Source organism: Vulpes vulpes, chromosome 12 (assembly GCF_048418805.1).
Source record: "Vulpes vulpes isolate BD-2025 chromosome 12, VulVul3, whole genome shotgun sequence".
NCBI classification, from domain to species: domain Eukaryota; kingdom Metazoa; phylum Chordata; class Mammalia; order Carnivora; family Canidae; genus Vulpes; species Vulpes vulpes.
The window spans coordinates 120,830,689-120,851,464 of NC_132791.1; positions in this window are offsets into that span (position 1 = coordinate 120,830,689).

The following is a 20,776-nucleotide window of genomic DNA, read 5'->3' on the forward strand; positions in this document are numbered from 1 at the left end:
ACCCTAGCTCTGCTTGACCTTCAGGTCACCACAGCCCAGGTGCCAGACACGAGAGTGAAGAATCAGCCTCCAGTGGTTTATCCCAACCCTAGGGTTGTTCATGCCATCCCCAGCTGGTTGAGTTTCTCAGATAAGGCCCTGGACATCCCAGAGTGTGGACTGGCCATTCCTGCTATTGCCTGTCCAAGTGCCTCACCCGCAGAGTCTGTGAATGTAACGAAATAATTTTTTTTATGCCACTTAGTTTGTTGTGCAGCAGCAGATAACTGGGACATCATGACCAAAAGTCTGGGGGAACTCAGTTTTTCAGACCCTCAATATTAAGCATCTTGTCACTTAGAGGCAGGCAAGGTGTGGGCTGCTGGGGAACAGCACGGATTTGTCCATGGCATCGATTACCTGGCCTGGAGGTGATGGCTGGGCCACTTTCCCTTTCCTTCCCACCAATCACTTGGCTAAAAGGAGAAACAGGTGGTGCCGTTAATTACCTGTTACCCTCCTTCCACTCTCCTTCCATCTGCAGGGGGTTGCTCACAGGTTTCAGAGCTCAGCCATGAGCCCCACAGGGAGGGCCTGGGCCCCTGAGGCCTAATCAATATCTGCCTCCCAGCCAGCTCTTAGGGGCTGTTAGTGCCTCACTTACAAAATGACTATTGACCACAGCAGCAATAATTACAAGTGACAAATGCCCACTTTGACACACAGTTCTCTCTATGGCCCTGGCAGGGACTCCGACAGAGCCTCCTGTGTGGATGTGGTTGTGGTGTGTCTGGATGTGGGGAGGGGCTGGTGCTCAGCAGTCTGGGACTGGTTGAGGGGGATGTCCAAAGTGGGGTGTGTGTGTCTGTGTGTCTGAGAGAGGGGGGCGGGGAGGGAAAGAGAAGGAAAGAGAGAGAGAGATAGGGCAAGAGCATGAGTCTGGGATGAGTTTGGGGAGGGCTTTGACCTATGGAGCCACCTCACCTCTAAGTCCTGTGTGGGCATCAGACAAGGGTATGAAATGTCAACAATTAGTGCTGCTTTGAGCTGTTGTTTCTTTTAAAAAAATTGTCGTGTTGTTTTTTTTCCATGGAGCCTAGGGATGTTGGAGATATTTCCTTCTAGTTCTTGTCTTTAACCATCTCCTCCAGGAGCTGAGTAAGATGAAAATGAATGGTCAGTGCTGACCATGATCACCAGGGAATGAGAAGGAGGAAAAATACCGACCTAACTGGGGCAAGAGGAGACTCTGGGCAACCAATTAGGTCACCAATTAGGTTGTAGCTGCATAATACATTAAAAAATAATTTTCCCAGTACGAATGGTAGCATATTACACTGCACTTCTGTCCCCTTTTTACGGCGTATTTTTGTAGACTGCTCTTTAATCAGCATGTAAGAAATGTTCCTTATTTTCTAATGATTGAATATAAAATTTCACTTTATGATGCACTGTAATTTATTCAGTCAGCTTCCTATTGATGGATATTCAGACAAATGTTTCTCAAACTCTAAAGTACATATATACCCCCTGACGATCTTGTTTAAGGGCAGATTCTGATTCAGCAGTTCTGGGCTGGGACCTGCAATTCTGCATTTTTGATAGGCTCCTGGGGAATACTGATTCTTCTGGTCCATTGACCACCTTTTGGATAGACAGATTATTCGGATTCAGATTATTTTCAGTATTTTGTCATTTATAAACAAGGCTACAATAATTTTCTTGTAGGTGTCTCTCACAGTGCGCAATTCTATCTGTAGGGTAAATTTATAGGACTGAAATTTTGGGGCCAAAGATACATCTGTGTCCTGGTGATTTGTTGTATTTTTGCAAATTGCCCTTCATAGGATGTCCAGTCCATCAGCACTGTATCTGAGGGTTTGTTTCTCCCATACTCTTGCCAATAGGGAGTATTATTAAACAGATGTTTCTATTTCTCCTTCACATTTTAGTTTTTATTTTATGAATGTAGACATTATATTATTGGTGCACAAGTATTTAGAACTGTTAGACCCTCATGGTCAATTGTTCCCTTTCCTGTAAGATAACTTTTTCTGTTTTAGTACTTTTGCCCTGCTTTCCACTTCAAATATATATTTGCCCGGTGTGCCTTTGTCCGTGCTTTCCTTCATACTCCTGCATATTTTTTACTTAGGATTTTTCAGACTTAATTTATCAATTAGTTCACATGCAGATGCATGTTTAAACTCATATATTATATAAAATCTTAATTTAGAAATGCAGTTTCCTCCACCCTCATTATTTTATGAAATCATTTCATTCAAACCCTTTGCATGCATTTTCAAGATTACGGTTTTCTTCTCCATCATTAGAGATAATGTTCTGAGTCATTTATCCCAATTTTCCAGAGCACATCATCTTTATCTCCTTCTAAAAGCTGAGATACCACAATTTTTGTATCCATGAGTCCTAATGTCACTGCAAAAGCTATCCTAAGCTACAATACTTGAATATTCTTTTTTTAAAAAAAGATTTATTTATTTGAGAGTGAGAGAAAGAATGAGTGGGGAGGGACAGAGGTACAGGAAGAGGGAATCTCAAGCAGACTCCCTGCTGAGTGCAGAGCTGGTGTGGGGCTTGACCCCATGACCCCAAGATCATGACCTAAGCTGAAATCAAGAGCTGGATGCTGAAACGACTGAGCTTCCAGTCTTGAACATTCTTGAACATTCTTGAAGGCACCCCCCATTCTTGAACATTCTTGAAGATTCATTCAGTTGTTTTATCCATTTGTAGATGTCTATGAGATGCTCAGTGAAGCTACTTATTGTGTTGCTTTTTCCCTTTCACTTATGTTTTTTATGGAAACACATAGGAATGTGTAGAAATATATAGACATAAATGGCAAACACTCTGTGGGGCTTATATTTTAAAATATATATTTACAAAATTCCCTGGTCCTTTCCATCCACATCTTCTCTATTCAGACAAGGCAATCACTTGGAATCCTTTTAGTGTTTCTGGCATTTTCTCTAGATTTTTTTTTTCTTTTTTAATGTAGGCTTCACACCCAGCATGGAACCCAAAGTAGGGCTTGAACTCACAACCCCAAGATCAAGAGCTGAGCTAAGATCAAGAGTTAGACACTCAACCTACTGAGCCACAGTCATATTGCTATTTTTTGTAACTTCATGAAGTTTTAACTATGATCTACTGATTTTCCACAATGGAAAAATGTGGATTTATTTCTTTTACTCTGTTCTTCCCCACTTCCCCTCTTGATTCTCCTAATACAGTTATATTACAATTTTGGGGACTAAATAAATCTATAATGTTTATGTTATTGTGATCATATGAATATTAGCTAGACTTGAGCCATGTGTTAAATCACAGCTACATTTCCTTTCTTGTACAGATTTCTGTTTTTTTTTTCTTATTACTAATGACTTTCTTGCTCTTTTGTATAGTTTTCTCTGTATTTATCATTTAACTTACTCCCAACTCTCTGATGGGAGTATTATTCTTGTCTCTATGTGTTCAAAACTCCACTAATATCTTCTTGAAGGCCTCTGGTCTCTTGTTCTGATCCAGAATGGTCACCTTCTTCACCTGCTGCCCAAACTGTCATTTTGGGGCCTCTCTCTGCCACCCTCCAGGAAATCCCTTCATTTTCTCCTATGTCAGATCCCCTGTCTTTTGGCTTGTTCTTGTTTATTCTCATTTTTGTGAGAATAAGATTTCCAATGGTGTTCTGAGAAATGGTGCATGGTGGATCAAACTTTGGAAGATACTCATTTCTGAAAATATTCTTATTCTACCTCCATGGTTGGTTGATAGTTTGGCTAGAGAGAGAATCCTGCCTTTGATGTAATTTCCCCTTCCAGTTTGAAAGGCCATTGTGTTCTAGCTTCCAGTGTTGCTGAGAAGTTGTTCTGATTCTGGATCAAAGCTTTGGATGTGACCCCAACTTCCCTATCTCTTGTTCTGCCCATCTGGAGGCCTCTAGACCACCTCTTCACACCTAGGATTCTGACATTTTATAATAATGTGTTGGATATCCATTTTCTTGCATTGTGTTAGGTTCTTTATTTTTGTTTTTAATTTTAATTCCGGTATAGTTAACACACAGAGTTGTATTAATTTCAGGTGTAGAATATAGTGATTCAGCACTTTCAGATCTCACTTGGTCTCATCATGACAAATTGTGCTGGGTCTTGATGATCGGTTCTTACCATGTGGAAACGTCTTTAGCTCCAGGAAGTATCTTGCATGATATATTTTTGAACAACTTCATCCCTTTTGTTCTCTTTTCTCTCCTTCCAAAACTCATATTATTGGATAGTTGATCTCCAGGATAAATCCTCTAATTTTTCTCTTTCTTATTCTCAATCTCTTTATCTTATTCTTCTACCTAAAAAATGTTTTTATCTTATCTCTTTACTTTTCTTTCAACTTTTAAATTCATTATATATAAGAGTGTGTGTATATATATATATATATATATATATATATATAGTCTCCTGAATCTCCTCTCCACAACACTTTATAAAAAAAATTTTCTGTATCCTGTTCTAATTTCCATGGGTGTCACAGATTCCTTTTATCTCTGTGAGGATCAATACTGGGGATGTGTTCTCTGCTCTACCTTGATCCACTTTCTTTTAAGCTGTTTTTCTATTTGATGTCTGTGCTTCATATTAGAGACTTTTTAAAGTCTATTGGTTTTTGGCTAGTTGCTATGAGAGAAGCTTTATAATGTGGACTGGAAATTCTGGCCCGTGGGCCAGATATTCCAGTGGTGGGTTTCCGTGGGAGGTCACTGGGCAGGGAGCAGTTTGCTTCATGAGGTCTCCCCATCCCTCTGCCGTGACATTATCTTTCCTCCTGACCAGTGAGTTTGTACAGAGAGAAATGTGTCCATCTCTGGCCCTGGGGGTAGGGGTAGGGGTGGGGAGAGATATACCTAGCCCACTTGTGGAAACTAGGTGGGGAAGGAGGGCCAGGGAAGGGGGGTCTCACCACTTAACATACAGACTGTCTTGTGTACCTTCAGCATCTGGGTCTCCCTCTCCATCTCCAGACCTGAAACCTCCTTTCTGCCTGGTGATGGTGGGGCCCAGGGCTTGCCTGCTGCTCTTGCAGACTTTGGGCCAATGCCATGGTTATGGGCCATAGCCAGGCCCTGCCCTGGGATCTCCTGGTGTTTCCCCTTCCTGAGCCTTTCTGGGACCCTGGGCATGAAAGCAGCTTCGTGTTGCCTACCCCCCACACACACCGCCCCCCCCCGTTGGAAGTTAGGCCTCCTCTTTGTCAGAAGTTAGGCCTCCTCTTTGTCAGCTAAGTAGTTTCTCTGTACTCCTTCTACCTTTCCCCCCTAAATTCTAAAACTCTGTTTACATCTCTTGCCTGCTTTCATCTTCTTTCTGTTCTCTCTCTTATTGTGGTTTTTATGCCTTTTTTCAATTGTTCACTGACACCTTTTTAGTCACTTCGGGAGGTAAACAGAGGTAAGTGTATTCAGAACTCCACATTTAGCTCTCATTTCCATCCTTTCTGAGACATTCTGTTTTAGGGGTTGCAGAGGGATCATTTCCAGGAGCAAGTCTGTCCGTACCTGTCTTTGGCTTAGAATCAGGGCTCCCGGTGTTTGCCTAGGACTCAAGCCCAAAGTTTTCATTGTGGCTTCAATCCTGGCCTGTGGGATATGCCCCCTGCCTCGCCTCCCCTCTTCACTCTTTTCTAGCTGTGCTGGATTTTGAACATGCTGTTCCCTCAGCCTCAATGCTCTTCCCTCACCAGCCATTCACTTGGTTAATTTCAATCATCCTTCATTTTTTTAAAAAATTTTTAAAAATTTTTAAATTTATTTATGATAGTCACAGAGAGCGAGAGGCAGAGACACAGGCGGAGGGAGAAGCAGGCTCCATGCACCTGGAGCCTGATGTGGGATTCGATCCTGGGTCTCCAGGATCGCGCCCTGGGCCAAAGGCAGGCGCCAAACCACTGCGCCACCCAGGGATCCCTCAATCACCCTTCAACGTTCATCTCTAGTCTCCCTTCTTCCAGGGTGCCTTGGCTGCCCCAGATCAGGTCAGGTCCCCATTGCATGCTCCCATAGCCCTCTGTATGTACATTTAAATACCCGAGGAGCCGCCCGATGTCTGTGTTCTTCGTGAGGAGTAAGCTCTTAGCTTTAGTAATGAGCTCAGATTAGAGGTAGGGGGTCCAGCTGGGTTCTGTGAAACCAGGGACCACATCTGTCTTGGTTAGTTTTGTGACTCCATGGCCCAGCACAGTGCTCTCATGGAAAGGCTACTCAAACCATAGCTTTTAGATGGATGGATGGATGGATGAGTAGATGGATGGATGGGTAGATGGATGGATGGGTAGGTGGGTGGGTGGATGGATGGATGGGTAGGTGGGTAGATGGATGGATGGATAAATGAATGAATGACTTTGCACTTGGCTCTTAGAGATCAACTGACTCAATATCTACTTGTTACCACTGGAGGTGCTAAGGCTCATTGAAACGAGGGAAAGTGCCTCCAAACACATATGAACACATTTTTCATATGTGATGCTGTTAATTCTCTAAGGTAGTTTCTTCCAGTCTCATTTTACAGAGGAAGGAATTGGGTTCCAAGAGTTAAAGTCACTCGCTTAGCATTGCACAGTGAAGTGACAGAGCCAGAATTAGCCCTCAGGTCTATCTGCTTTCTAAGCCCATCAATTTCTCTTTATGATGCCCTGAACAATAGCATTCAGATCACATTTGGATGGGAGCTGCCAAGGATCAAGGAAGTGAATGTATGAGTCAGCTTTTGTTATTGTAACAAAACCTCATGGCGTACAACGGCTAACCTTCTGTTCTCATGTGCAGGTCTGCAGGGTGGCTGTGGCTCTGCTGGCCCTGGCTGTGCTTGGCTCTGGAATCTGACTCTCCCTCAGGTCTGTTCCCCAAATTTTCTCATCCCAGGACAAGGCTGAAGGAGTCTCCAAGGCTGCCACAAATGGACAGCTCTTCTAGAAGCTTTGGACCTATGCCCAAATGTATGCCACATCCATTCAGATTCCACTGACCACAGCAAGTCACATAGTCAAGCCTGTCATCCAAGGTGTGGACGGTGTCTGCTCCCATGGGGGTGAGGGCTTTAGAGAGTGGACATCTGCTGAACAATAATACAGTTTTGCCTAGTGAGAGGTCTGGTAACCTCTGTGGCCAGTGACAACATTGGAACCCATTTCCGAGCTGCCAGCCTGTGATTTCTCCTGAGGCTTTCCTTCACTGTAGGCTACATATTAAGAGCCTGCCATGTCTTACCATGTCTACATGCATGTTTGTTGCTACAGATGCCCAAACCTCACTGGTGAGAAGGCACTGAATGTTAGAGTGGGCATTTGTTTTGATTGGTTTGGTGCCCACGCAGTTGTTAAGTATTTTAAGCACTATCCCTGAATGTATATACAAATGCAAACCGTATATTTAACCCCTTTTCTGGCCTGGCACCATATCCTCTTCTTGAGGACTGGATTGTTCAGTAACCATATTTGCCATATCCACCGAGAACGCCAAAGGGGGAATGCATTGAAAATAAAAGCATAGAGGGGTGCCTGGGTGACTCAGTTGTTTAAGTGTCTTCCTTTGGCTCAGGTCATGACCTCAGGGTTCCAGGATCCAACCCCGCATTAGGCTCTCTGCTTAAAGGAGAGCCTGCTTCTCCCTCTCTCTCTGCTCCCCCTGCTTGTGCCCTCTCTGTGTCTCTCTCTGTGTCAAATACATAAAATCTTAAAAAAAAAAAAAAAAAAAAAGAAAGAAAGAAAGAAAGAAAGAAAGAAAAGCACAGAGCTCAGTTAAACACAAAGTCCAGTCTGCCCAGGTCACAGATTTAAAAAGGCAAGTTCCTTTATTAATTTAACAAACAGGTGTAAGATACCTTGAAATGCTGGGCTCTCTGCAGGTCCCCAGCAGGGAGGTGAGGAGGGGGACAGGGGGACATCAACAGTACAGAACCGATGGCAGCGTCTGAAAGATGCCTGCTTGCTGCCTGCTGACACGGCCCAGCCTATGGGCCCTCAGGGACCTCGCAGACCCACCCTTCCAGACAGAGCTTGTGTCATTCACCCCGTCAGTGGTGTGGTGGAGCTGGGGCTGGGTCCCTGGTTAAGTGATCCTCCCTGCCTTCAGAGAACACAGAAAATCAATTTTGAGAGGACCCCTGGGTAGTGAGAGGACAGACGGTGGCTGCTCTGAGGGTGGCGTGATGGGTCCCTGGGCATGCGTGCGTGGGCTGGGCCTCCAGGGGGTCAGAGGTGGTGTGGATCCCCAGCCCCTGTGCAGAGGCTGGACCCCCTCCCACCCCGTTGATGGCCAGAGCCCCCCCGCCCCGCCTTCGCAGCTGATTTAACCACACCAAGGTGTGTGTGGGAGCCCATGTTCCTTTTCTCTGCTTAATCCAAACCATATTAAAAACAAGCCTCTCTCGGGGCCTCTGTTAATAATAAGTGGTTTATGCTGCTGCTTCAAGTGGGGGGGGGGTTGTTCACCTTTCATTCATTCCTCCTCAGCCTTATCCCTCCTCCCCTCCTTCCCTCCTCCTATGCCTATGGATGGTAGGAGGAAAAAATAGAAAAATGGTTAGCATGCATTGAAATGGATGACTAAAATGAGGATTTCAGTTTTCTTTTTTTTTTTTTTTTAATTTTATTTATTTATTCATGAGAGACACAAAGAGAGAGAGAGAAGCAGAGACATAGGCAGAGAGAGAAGCAGGCTCCATGCAGGGATCCTGATGTGGGACTCGACCCCGGGACTCCAGGACCACTCCACTTTGATCCTGGGCCCAAGGCAGGCGCTACACCGCTGAGCCATCCAGGGATCCCCGGATTTTGGTTTTCAAGAGCTCACGGCTTGAGTTTCTCTCTGGCCCTCAACCTGGCAGTGGAGCCCCCACCAGGCCTGCCAGGCTTCCCAGGAGGGAGGGAGAGGTTTGCAGGCCTGGGCAGTGGTTCTTGGTGTGAGGCTCAGACCGCCCGGGGTTGGGAGAATCCAGTGCACCAGGGTCCCTGGGGCCAGAGGGCAAAGCTCTGGAGGCCTGGGCCAGAGGGAGCCATGGAGAAGGAGTCCCAGCTCCACCCGTCCCTGCTGTTAGATTCAGGCAGGTCACATCACCTCTGGGCATCTGTGTTCCTAGCTGCACAGCGCGACTGTGCATCTGCCCTCCCAGTGCAGTGACGATGATTAGCGGCAGTAGGGCTGGGAAAAGCAGTCCAGAAGCTGCCAAGGAGGGAGCCGGTGTTGGACATCGGGATTATAATCGGTATTGCAAGCCGTGCTCCTCTGGAGGGGCAGTGGGGCAGGGGACAGGGAGGGGACCTCCTCGTCCTCCTTCCCACGTGGTGGGTCCTGGGGATGGCCTGGAGGAGAGCAGGACCCCAGCGCCCGTGTCCTGCAGGAGTGGGCTGTCCGGGGACAGCTGCGTCTGGGAGCCGAGGGTCCGGAGGCCTGAGTGCCCTGTCTGCTGGCGTCTCCAGCCAGAGTACATCAGCCAAACCGCCACATGGCGGGGCTTTCTCTGCGGGGCCCTTGACTGGAGACAGGAATGCAAAAGGAGAGTACCAAGAGCTGGGTGTGGGGTCCCCGCTGGGCCAGTCCCCCTCCCTGCCAGGCCAGCCTCCTCCATGTGTGGCCACTGTCCCCACCCTGCCTCAGCGTGCTGGGCTGGGCCCCTGGGCCATCCGCCGCACATCCCCTTCTTCACAGGGAATTTAAGCCATGTCCCTTCCCGGCCCCATCCCAACAAGTGGTCCTTCCACTCTGGCCCCTTCTTTGCTCTGCCTCAGAGGCCTGGTGGCTTCCCTCAGCTTCTCAGGACCCTGTGGGTCCTCAGCACGGCTGGTTCTGAGATCCAGGTGAGGAGGAGGATCTTGGAGGCCAGCTGGGCCCCGGGGTCCCAGGCCCAGCCCTCACCTGCCACCGGCTCCTGGGGTGAGCTTGCAAACCAGCTCGGGTGCTACGGAGCCCGGGTTTGGGAAGCAGAAGCGCAGTGACTCCAGAATAGAAACACAGATTCAAGTGGGTTAAACTCCAGCCCTGACATTTAATTAGCATCTCTTTCAGCTCCCACACTTGAAGAGTACCTGTTATTTCTTTTCTTTTACTCACAATACACTGGGAGCCAGGAGGCTCTCCTGAGCTGCCAAGCTCTCTTAGAAGTCAATCACTTTGGAGGCGCTCCTGCCAGCCTGCCACCGACTGCTCTGCTGGAGAAGTGGGGGGCTGCCCGGGAGGCGGCCAGGAGTCTGTGGGGAGAGTAGGTGCTCCCTGTCCCCGCAATGCTCCCAGCTTAGAGTCCCCGTCCCCCTGAACGTGGCACCTCTCAAAGTGGCAGGGGCGTTCCATGAACCCCACACCACTTGCATCTGAAAGCAGCAAGAAGAGAGTGCGGCAGAGCTTTGGGGTCACAGCCTGGGGTTGCCGTCCTGCCTGGCCATGCGGGGGGCGCCTGGACACACACTGTGGCTGGCAGGATGGGCTCACACCCACAGCCTTGCTCCTAAGTAGCAAACCAAGTAAAAGGAGGCTGTGAAGTGGGGGCCTTGACTAGTCTTGGAGGTTGGGGGACCACTTGTAGCCAGAGGTCATGATGGGTGGGACAAGGTGGGTGAGGTGTGCGGGGAAGGTTCCGGGCAGAGGAAGGTTCCGGGCAGAGGACAACGTCTGTGCTGATCCCCTAAGGCAGGAGGGAGCTGGGGACCTCAGGGGAATGGAACAAAGTGTCACATCTGTTTCTTTTTCTGTGTCTTGCTGCCACTGTCCTGCCTCAGGCCTGGCCACACCATTAGTTAGCTTCTTATCAAGCCTCTTGGCTCCTTCCCTCCCAACCCACTGCACTGGTTAATCTCCAGGAAATAAGCTTTGATTGTAACAAGCACTTAGAAGCAGCAGCCGGGGTCTCCCATGGCCCTGAGCACTGGGGGCCACCATCATCCCCTTATTTTCCTCTCGTGGTCTCAATTTAGCCACATGGGCCACTCACCATCCTGCGAACATACCCCTGCTTTCCTGCCCCTGGCATCTATGCTGCTGCAAGAAATTACCCTCTTGGATATCCATTAAGGCTTGTAAACATCCTCCCTTAGGCTGTAAACATCCTTTAGGATCCTCCCCAAATGCTACTTCTCCATGAAACCTCTGGACATGAGCACCCCAACTCCATCGGCTTGTGTACCCACCCGGGGCACTGGCCAATGAGCTGTGGTAACCCATGTGCTATAAGCCAAGAATGGCTTGGCTGTTGGCTGGGGGAATCTAGCTGAAGGCCAAAGACAGGCCCCTTCCAGGGAAGTCCAAGAAGGCTGGTGTACTGATTTGCCCTCACTTCTCTCTGTGCAAGTCCTAAAGATCTTCCCTCTGCCCCATCCTGACCTGCCTCCCTTGCCCCTTGAGTGAGATTTAGGCTTGCTCATGCTTCCCCCGAGCTCAGTGTCTGGAGGGTCTTAGTCACCACACTTAACTCTTTATCCCTGGAGCTGCCTGAAAAGTGGGTCATGTGTGCAATGTGAAATTATGGGATGACCATGGACTTGCAGTAGAGAGACGTGGATTCGAATCCAGATCTGCCATCTGTTAATGTCTGATTCTTAGGCATGTTATTTAACCTGTCTAAACTTCTACTTCCATGGAGACAATAAGACCTCCCATTTAGGGATGTTGTGAAGGCCAAATAAGATCAATGAGATCATGTCATGGGCTAGAAGCATAGTAATTATTTATTTTAGGAGCTGCCAAGATAGTGGTGACTTTCATGCCTGGAATAAACCTTAATTTGATTCTTTTTTAAAAAAAGATTTTATTTATTTATTTACGAGAGACATATAGAGAGGCAGAGATACAGGCAGAGGGAGAGGCAGGTCCCCCATGGGGAGCCCGATATGGGACTCAATCCCAGGACCCCGGGATCATGACCTGAGCCAAAGGCAGATGCTCAACCACTGAACCACCCAGGTGCCCCTAAAGATTTTATTTATTTATTCATGAGAGATACAAAGACAGAGGCAGAGACATAGGCAGAGGGAGAAGCAGGCTCTCTGCAGGGAACCCGATGTAGGACTTGATCCCCGGACCTCAAGATCATGACCTGAGCCAAAGGCAGACGCTCAATTACTGAGCCACCCAGGTGCCCCAATTTGATTCTTTTAATCACACTGGGGTAGAAGTTTAGGATTCTGAAACAGAGGCCCTGGCCTTGAAAGTCTTCTTCCCCTCCTACTGGACTCATTCCTGGACATAGGCCACCTGTTGGAGGGGCAGACCTGAAGGGCGGGGTCCACCCACTGCCAAGCTCCTTGAACCCACCTTGGAGAGGAGAGACCCTCTGTCCCTTTAGGTACGCATCTGTGGACACTGGGTCGCATCCTTCACCAAGGAATGTGAAATTTCTGAGGAGAGTCTCTTTTTGTTCAGGAATTGTGCTTGCTATTTAACATTCTGGAGTCAGGCCTCTATGCATATTCTGACCCTGTCATTTATTAACTACAAAATCCTAGGCCAACTGTTTAATTTTTGACTCTCAGTGTTCTCATCAATAAAACAGGGATCAAGTTATTAAATACAAAAATGTATCTAAAGCACTTGGGACAACCCCCGCCCACCGAAATACCTGCTTATTCACCCGGCATATACGTTTTGGTTGCCTACTGTGTCGCAAGGATGGTTCTGGGTGCACAGAAACGTGGACCATAATTTCTGCCCTGCGGAGCTTGCATTCCAGTTTGGGCAGGAGGCAGTCTACAGCAAGAGCAGGGCGGGGGGCTGGTGTGCTGGTGGGGGTGACAGCTGCTATTGAAATGGAGCTGTCTAAGCAGGCCTCAGCAAGAAGATGACATACAAGCAAGGACAGGAAGGATCTGGGAGTATGGGCCTGGTGTGTGCAGGCAGCCTTCCGGGCAGAGGGACCAGCCAATGCAGGGTCTCTGGGGTAGGAGTGTGCCTCGTGGATCTGAGGGGCAACAAGGGGCCCGTAGGGCAGGAGCTGAGTGACAGGGTTGGGAGAAGTGGGAGTTTGGGACATAGGGAGCGGAAGCGGGGTGCAGACTGGCTAGGCTCTGCAGGGCATTGAAAAGATTCAGCTTCTTCTCTGAGAGATAGGGGCACTTGGAGGGCTTTGAGCAGACAGTGATCTAATCCCACTGACATTTAGCAGGACTACTTCAGGTGTTCTGCCAAGAATATTCTCTATAGGAATATGGAGGGGAAACAGTGATGCCAGTGGGAGGCATCTGCAATAACCCAAGTGAGAGATGATGGGGGTTTGGCCTGGGTGCCAGCAGTGGAACTGGTGGAGAGTGGTTGGACTCTGGATATATTCTGAAGCCAGAATTAATAGGATTTCCCAACAGGTTGGGGAGTGGGAGAATGAGGGATGGTAACGGTGGTACCAAAGTTTTTGGTCTGAGCAATTGGAAGAATAAGACGTGGAAGACTGTGGGCCTGGAGTAGGTTTGTGGGGAGGGGGGATCAGGAGTCCTGTGTTGGACTGTTACCCTTGGAGGCCCATCAGACACCCCAGTGGAGGTGTTGGAAGACAGTTGGCTACGAGTCTGCAGTTCATAAGAATGAGCTGGGCTAGAGGCATGAATTTGGGAGGCATAGCATTTAGATGGGATTTTTAAAAAATTTTTATTATTTATTCACGAGAGACACACAGAGAGAGGCAGAGACATAGGCAGAGAGAAGCAGGCCCGATGTGGGACTGGATCCTGTGACCCCAGGATCACACCCTGGGCCCAAGGCAGGCGCCAAACTGCTGAGCCACCCAGGGATCCCCCTGAGATGGGATTTAAAGCTGGGGGAATGGGAAAGATGCGCAAGGGAGTCAGCGTGAATTGAGTTGAGATGGGAGCCAAGGACAGAACTGTCAATTCTCCAGCCAGAACTTAGGTAAATGTGAAATACGTGACAGATATTGTAATGTTTAATTCTCTCAATGTCTTTATTCTTCTGAATAGTAAGATCCTCTTTCTTTTCAAATTATCTAGATAGATTGATAGATAATATATCCATCTATTGACTATATTATTGATCTATTATCAATCTATTACCTGTCTATCTGTTATCTACCTATATTATCTATCTATCGGCTAACTATTGGCTACCTATCTATCATCTCTCTATCTCTAAATCTTGCAGTTGTATACTTTAATGTTAGGACTCTGACTCACTTCAAAAATACTGACTCAAGTCTCTTTTCAAAGATATATTTTGTCTTGTTTGCTATCACACCCAATGTATCAAATGTATATTAACAATCTTCTGGAGTCTGTTTATTGGAGTACCAGCTCCAGCTCCCTGTTATTCCCAATTCCTGGAAAAGTGCACCTGTAGGGGATCTTAGGTGGTCCTCGTGAACGAAAGGGGAACTCACACAGTTGAGATCTTAAGAATTGAGGCCTAGGGGTGCCTGGGTAGTTCAGTCAGTGAAGTGCCTGCCTTCAGCTCAGGTCACGATCCTCGGGTCCTGGGATCAAGCCCCGCATAGGGCTCCCTGCTCAGTGGAGAGTCTGCGTCCCTCTCCCTTTGCCCCTCCCCCTGCTTGTGCATCTGTGCTCTCTCTCAAATAAATAAAATCTTAAAAAAAAAAAAAAAAAGAACTGAGGCCTAGTCCCTGGCCTCAAGGTGGTGGCCAATCTCACGCACTCCTTCCACATGCAGATCTTGAGTCAATGAAAACACACAAGCACCAACACACGAAAAAGCATCAACGACAAAAGACATAGAGTTCTGAATCTGAGATCAGTCAGTATTGTGCCCCCTGACCTCCTGCCTTGGAGCTTCCTCATCACCATGCTGCTCTGCTCCGTTCCCTGGGGACAGTCGGCAGAGAAGTCACCTGATTCCTCTGTATGCAAAAAACCTTGCATAAAATGTGTTTCAGGAAGTTCTGTTCTGTGTGAAAGTGCCCCATTCCTCTGAAGCAGCTGGAGCGGTTACCAGAGACTGGGCTGTCAAGAGGTGCTGTGGCTTCTAGAGCTTAATGAGTACATTTAAATGTTAGATGCAAATTAGACATAACATTATCTCTAGCTGCAAAGAGCAAAGGGGAGAGTTAAACACCCCAAGGCTTTCTTCAGAATAGATGAGCCTATTGCTAGTATGCAGACACCCCATGATAGCTTTTCCATGGCCCCAGCCAAGCCACATGGAAATGAAAGCACAGTGGAGTGAAGGGAAAGGAGTTCTTCCCCACACAGAAGGTGTCTCCCCGAAAGCTCACCTGCTCTCTGCCTCGTCCTCAGGCCGGGCCAGACAGTGAGTGGCTTTGGAAGGCAGCCAGGGTGCAGTCCTGCCGGGCAGGTGAGGAGGGGCTGCGGCCACTCAGCTCCCACCTGCCTGCAATAATGCCCCCGGCAGACGGCTCTCAGCCTCCTCTGGAGGTGCCAAATTCTATTAGCAGGAGAGAGTCCTATTTCCATACCTACCTCTCTAATCACCAGCGCCAGCAAGTGGATTAATTAAAATGCACATGCAAATACATTAGTTACAAACACAGCATCCCTCTTCACATGCAAATGCAATCAATAGGTACCAAGATGATTTGCATAATGTAAAAGAAGAAGGGATTTTTTTATAATGTGGCTTTTGGGGCAAAAACTTAAATTCATGTGCTTCATATGTAATTTGAGCCTGTCTGGCACAGAGTGTTCTCTGTCCTGCTCCTCAGCAAACAAGTGCTCTGAGACCCAGGGCACTACTCCCAGGAAGCCCTCCTTGGCCATACCACTCATGCTCTCTGCTCTCTCAGCCCCTCCCCTCAGTACTCTTGCCCCCAGGTTGGGTCACTACTTTGCACTTGCCCACACTTTGCTTTGAGAGTGCTCTCTTGTGGGCTTGAGGCCAGAGAAGTGCCCTGTCCTCCTCATGCCCCCTCGTGCAGACATAGCTCAACATGGGAAGGGGACCTCTGAGACCATCCAATAACACCACCTCACCATTCAGTCGGGAGCCTAAGATCCTGACTGGAGAGATGAGCTGGCCACAACAACACCAATATTAGTTGGTGGCACAGCTAGACCAAGAACAAGCCTGGCCCTGAGGAAACACCCAGAGACAGGACAGGGTGGTGGGGCAGGGAGGTCTCCTTCCCTTGGGACACCACTGCTTCCACACTTGGCCTCAAGATGCTGTGAGTCTCCGGAGAGATGCTTGGTATTACACAACTCAGAACAAAATCCCATTGCTATTTGCCAGGTAAGGGCAAGAGAGTCCGGAACCCACAGAAGGCACATCTCCTGCCTTAAAGGATCCTAAATTAGAGATTGCTAACATTTTTTTGGTTATAAGAACTATTTTTACATCAGAAAAAATATTTAGAGTCTTCCTATAAAGTGTACATTAATAGAGAAGATAAACAATAGCAGAGGGGTGCCTGGTGGCTCGGTTGAGCAGACAGCTCTTGACTTTGGCTCAGGTCATGGTCTCAGGGTTCTGGGATTGAGCCCCACACGGGGCTCCGTGCTCAGCATGGAGTCTGCTTGAAGATTCTCTCTCTCTCCCTTTTTCTCTCTCCCTCTAAAATATATAAATCTAAAGAAATTATTTTAAAAAAGGACTAGCAGAAAGTACTGTGACTCTAGTATAGCACATGCATTTTGAAGATAGCTTATCTTTGTGATGACGTATTTTTTCATCCCACGGACCACGCTTGGCATGCCTTTGGATCTTGGATTCGCCAATAGCTCTACTGTCCTCAGAGGTGTACAGTTCAGAGTTATTGCACTAGAGGGATCTTCTGTCTTAGAGTCTATAGTTCCTGGTTCCTTCAGGAGGCTCAGAAAGGTGGTAACCAGCCTTGGAAGTCTCTCCTGCAGTCATCCTGGAACAGACTTTCTATAAATGAGTCTGGAGGAGGACTAGGACTGGGGAGACGGGGGCAGGTATAGGAGATTTTCCAAAATATTGGGTCATTTCTCAGAAGGCTGTGGATGTCAAGTGGCTAATAATAACAGTTATGAACTTCCATTTATGAAGTAGCATTAACTGAGCAACAAGAGACGAGATAGATGTACAGGTGGATAGGATATGAATATGGACAGATCTCTCCCTTATAAAACCCGGGGCTTTGTGTTCGCCAGTCTCTGTTTTAAGTCTTGTTGAAAGAAGCAAATTCTAGCAGACAAAAGTAATTCAACAGGAATTCCAATCTTGACTGGCATCTCTCAAACAGCATTAAATAACAGAACTCCAGCCACAGGAAAATCTGCCTGCGTCCGCCTTCCTTCTCCCACACTCTGCGGCCTCCATCAGAAGCTCTCACTTGGCAAACATTCCAGAATGTTTCCTGATGCTTCAGTGCTTTTGCTACTGCTTTCCTCTGCCTTGCCTCTCCTCTGCCTGAGATCTTTACTTCTCTGACATTGGGCTTAGTGTCTCCCCTGCTTGCCCGTTATGCAGGGTCTGTCTCCACGGTGGAGGACAGACCAGGGGCTGACCCAAAGGGTGGGAACCTGTCTCTCTGCCTTCTGCCTCTCTGGCACAGTCTCTCCCTCTCCCTCTGTCCGTCCTAACTGCTCTGCAAAAATCCAGACAATGGGTGGGCAGAGACTGAACTCTTCTCAAAGATCAGGGCTGAGGAAATGCCGAGCAAAATTCTCCAAAGGCAGGTGGGGGCCAAGGAAGTGGAGAAAGGATGGAGTCCGGGAATACTGGCACACTTACACGCCAATAAATCCGGTCCTAGTCACAAACATCCTATCATTTAATCTTCACCAAACCCAGGGAAGGAGGTGAAAGCAACCTTATGTTACACAGGAGAGATGAGGCTCAGAGGTTAACCGGGTTGGTAAGATGTTTGGAGGCAAAGCTACAAGCTTTGCCCAGGAGTCCTGATCCAGACTGTTCTGTGGTTTTCTGGTGTGGTCTCAGGTCCTTTCTGATCATCCCTGGACCATTTTTCCAGTTCAAGTTGAGCATGTCAGGCATGTGGTTTGCTGGGACAGACCTTTTCGTACTCTAGATCCACGCTATCATATGGTTATTCTGAGAGAAGATGCCATTTTTCTTCAGGTATTTTGTATGCACTCTGGCCACACCAGCCTGTCCTCCCCCTTTCAAACATGGCTTTGTTGGCTTGTCTTTCTACCTTGGAAAGTCTTCAGAGCCCCACATCTCCTGCCCATTCTGGGCTCTGCTGGTTGGGACTGCAACCAGCTAAAGATGGCCATGCTGCTGGTTCCACACAGGATGGAAGAGAAAAGTAGGTGCCTCTTAGAGGCTGAATTTTGTCCCCCCAAATTCATATGTGGAAATCCTAACCCCTACAATGTGACTGTATTTGAAGATAGGGTATTTATTTATTTATTTATTTATTTATTTATTTATTTATTATGATAGTCACACACACACAGAGAGAGAGAGAGAGAGAGAGAGGCAGAGACACAGGCAGAGGGAGAAGCAGGCTCCATGCACTGGGAGCCGGACGTGGGATTCTATCTCAGGTCTCCAGGATCGTGCCCTGGGCCAAAGGCAGGCACCAAACAGCTGCACCATCCAGGGATCCCCAAAGATAGGGTCTTTAAAGAGGCAATTAAGTTACAATGAAGTCACTGGTGTGGCCCTAGTATAATATGACTGGTGTCTTCATAAGAAGAGATCAAGACAGACACATACAGAGGGAAAGCCATGTGAGGACACAGAGGGAAAGCAGCCATCTTCGAGCCAGGGACAGAGGCCGCAGTAGAAGCCAGCCCTGCAGACACCTCGAGCCTGGACTTCCAGCCTTCAGAGATGTAAGGAAGTAGATTTCTGTTCTGTAAGCCTCCCAGTCTATGGTACTGGCTTAGGGCAGCCCCAGCAAATGAATACAGTGCCCTTCTTTGGATCTGACAGAGGCTTGTGTCCTAGAATTGATCCCATGGGAGTCTGACAGAGCCAAGAAGAGCCCTAGGGCCTGCCTATGAGCCTCTGGGAGAGGCAGCTTGCCCCAAATCTCATCATTTAGGAGGTTGCTTTCCTCCAGACCACAAAGTATCCATGAGAAAGTCCAGCTCAAGGTGGCTGCCAAGCATCTGAAGAGTGGTAGGAAGGAGTGAGTCCCAGCAGGTTTTCACAGAGCTACTAAAGTATGGTTCACAGACGGTAGCATAAGCATCACTTGGGAGAGTGTTAGAAATGCAGACTGTCAGGCCCTGTCCCACATCTGTTGAATCTGACTTTCTCTACTGTAACCAGAGCCTCAGGGGATGAGTATGCACATTAAGGTTTGAGAAGCACTGCCTCTGATCTATAGACCCTTGGATCTCACAGCAGCTCAAGTCATTAATGACCTGTGTAAACCCCCCCGCCCCTTGTATCCTCCACACCCCTGGAGAATCCAGCAGGCCTGTATCAGGCAGGCCCAGGCCAGAGGACCTAGGGCAGTGATGCTCAATCTGGGCCACATAGTGAGTTCACTTGGGGAGCCTGTAAGGCTCTTGATGCTGAGGTCAACTCTGGGCCAAAGACATGAGAAGCTCTAAAGGGAATAGGGGCAAGCCCCAGGCAACAATATTTTTTAAAGCTCCTCAAGTGATTTCAATTTGTGGACATGTTTGGCATTGTATCAATTATCTACTGCCTCATAATAGCCCCAAAATTTGTGTCCTAAAACAATAATCATTTATTTAGTTCATGAGTCTATAGGGGCTGGGTTCTGCTAGGCAGTTCCTCTGGTTGCCACTGTGCCTCCAGGCAGCCAAGGGCCAGGAGGGCAGCTCTGCCTCTGGGGGATGTTGCAGGGGCAAGGAAGGTGTGTGTGTGTGGGGGGGTCTTATTTCCTTGGCCATCTGTAAGTCCATTCTAGGCTTTTGGTAGAGGAGAAAGAGGGACCTAGGCTCAGAACTGGCATCATGCGGCTTCCACCGTTGCCTTTTGGCTGAAATGGGTAGTAAGGCCAGCTCAGGTTCAAGGGAGGGGGCCACTGATGGCACCACCTTTAAGGGAATTGCTGTACCTTCACATCACAGAAGGCCCAGACACAAGAAGGGATGGAGAAGGGGGGCCATTTTTGCAGCCTTCCACATTGGACTGAGAAAGACCTGCTCATGAACCAAGCTCTTGCCTGAGCCTCTTTCCAACTAGGCCTTGTTTCTGGCTCCATCCTTGGCCTGGCAAGCAAGCGTGGTTTTAGCAAGAACCCTGCCGAGCCAGTTTGGGGAGAACCCCCCCACCATTGACGTGTGTTCAGATTCCTCCCCAATCATGTCCATCTTTGGTACCTCACCAAGCTCCTGTTAGTGGCTGTCCAAACTCTCTGTCATCCTGCCTGTTGCCACAAGTCCCCAGCAGGCCCCGATGTATTGGGAACTGAGTTCAGGCCCTCCTCGATAATTTGGCAAGCTAGATTCACATTTAAGAAATGTCCAGTGTAATCTATTTTCCGTAGGACCCTTGAGGTACAGGAGAGTCCTCCTCTTCCTTCCTGCTCTGCCCCCACACTTGGCTGCTTTGAGTTGGCCTCTGCTCACCCCAGCTTATACCAGGGCTTGGCAGGTTGAAGTACTAAGGCAATGCTACGTGAAGCATCATCGAGGTGGCTTGTGCTGAAGGCCCAGAGGTCTACCTGTGATCTCAAACAAAAGGAATGACCCCTGGACCTCTCCTAAGCTGAAATGTCTCCTCTTACAGAAGATGATCATCATACCTACCTAGCAGGATTGCAATGCTTAAATAAAACAGCTCTCAAAGCTTCTGGCTCACAGGTGGTAAGTCGACTGGGTTTCTCACCTTATAGACAAACCAGGGTGCCTGGGTGGGTCAGTTGGTTGGACGTCGACTTTGGCTTAGGTTGTGATCCCAGGGTCC